A 1,697-nucleotide genomic window follows, 5' to 3' on the forward strand; every position below is an offset into this window, starting at 1 on the left:
ATTAAATTATCCTCATTTTAATTGTTTTGTGTAGGCTAGGTATAAAAATATAGGCTTTTAATAATCTTTCAGTGCGCAAAACCATGATAATACGAAACGCTTCAAAACAGACCGCACAAAGCGCGTATGCACATTGTGGGTGCAGAATGATGTGCTCAAAGCAACATGGAGTCACAGTGTACTGCGCTGCTCAAGTACACATTTAAAAGTACGTGCAACCCCTCCCCATAAAATTAGGATTTTATTGACGGGAAAGTCATAGTTAGTGCTAAATAATTATTCCCAATTCTAAAGTGTTACCAAATGCATTAGTATGGGCTGTTAAACAGATTACTGTGTGAATAAATGAATACAAACAATAACTAATTAAATGTCATTATGCTGCATCAGAGTGGGCGGTAGATGGGCTGGGGTCAGTCTGATCCAGACACTATAAATGAAAGGACAGTAAGGAAAGTAGAACAAAATCCTAAAAGGAGGAGGCTCACACATGGCCTATGAGACAGAGGATCATGGGACTCAATACTGCTTTCCTGCTATCAACTCATCGTGTATCAGGGGAAAACGCTCCAGACATGAATCCAATATCATGTATATGTTTTCTTCATTGGTGTCAGCGTGGACTGTGTTTCTGAACCTGCTGGTGATCATCTCAATCTCTCACTTCAGGAAGCTTCACACTCCAACCAACCTGATCATTCTCTCTCTGGCTGTGGCAGACATGTTTATTGGACTTGTGATGCCCATAGAGACCTCGAGGCTGATTGAGATGTGCTGGTACTTTGGGGAGACTTTCTGTGGACTGTTTTTGACAATAACATGGCTGCTTATTTCAGTATCTCTAAGTAATTTAGTTTTAGTTGCTGTTGATCGTTATGTTGCTGTTTGTCACCCTTTACTGTACCCACAGAAAATAACCACGACTAAAACATTAATAAGCATCTGTTTGAGTTGGGTTTTTTCCTCAACTTCTAGCACTGCCTTTGCAATTGGTAATGGTTATTTTGACATTTCAAGCAAAACAAATATGTGTTATGGAGAGTGTTCTGTTATGATTAGTTTTGCTTGGAGAGTCACTGATCTGATCTTGTGTTTTATTTTTCCTTGTATTCTGATCATATCTTTATATTTGAGGATTTTCTATGTTGTACATCAGCAAGTGAAAGTTATAAACGCCCTGATGAAGGGTGGCAAATGTGTAAATGAAGGTTCAGTGAGAAGGAAATCAGAGAGCAAAGCTGCTCTGACATTAGGAATCATTGTCACAGTTTATCTGCTTTGTTGGATTCCTTACTATATCTGTTCCATATCAGCAGTTCCTTCAACAATCATAAATGTTTTGACATGGGTCATGTATACTAACTCAGGTCTGAATCCTATGGTCTATGCTTTATTTTATCCCTGGTTTAAAAAGACAGTTAAACTCATCTTAACTCTGAAAATATTTCAGCCAGCATCCTCTCTGGTCAATATTTTTACAGAACATCAATTGTAATTAAACTGATAAAGCCATCATTCTGAGAAAATTTTCAAAAAACCCGCAATCGTCATAAAGGTAAATAATCATAATGGTTGTAATTTACACTCCATGCATTTTATTATTATAGATTTTTTTCGAGTGTCATTGCTACTGTACAAAATTTTTGCAGGTTTTGTCAGAATTACCAACTTATTTTTACACAGTATGTTTAAGTGAC

At 37.0% G+C, this 1,697-nt stretch overlaps 1 pseudogene; it reads left to right on the forward strand.

The window, feature by feature from the left end:
- The first annotated feature begins 436 nt into the window (after nt 1-436).
- LOC128021707 (trace amine-associated receptor 13c-like) lies at nt 437-1,495 on the forward strand (annotated as a pseudogene).
- The last annotated feature ends 202 nt before the right edge of the window (nt 1,496-1,697 follow it).

Source organism: Carassius gibelio, chromosome A10 (assembly GCF_023724105.1).
Source record: "Carassius gibelio isolate Cgi1373 ecotype wild population from Czech Republic chromosome A10, carGib1.2-hapl.c, whole genome shotgun sequence".
Lineage (NCBI taxonomy): Eukaryota > Metazoa > Chordata > Actinopteri > Cypriniformes > Cyprinidae > Carassius > Carassius gibelio.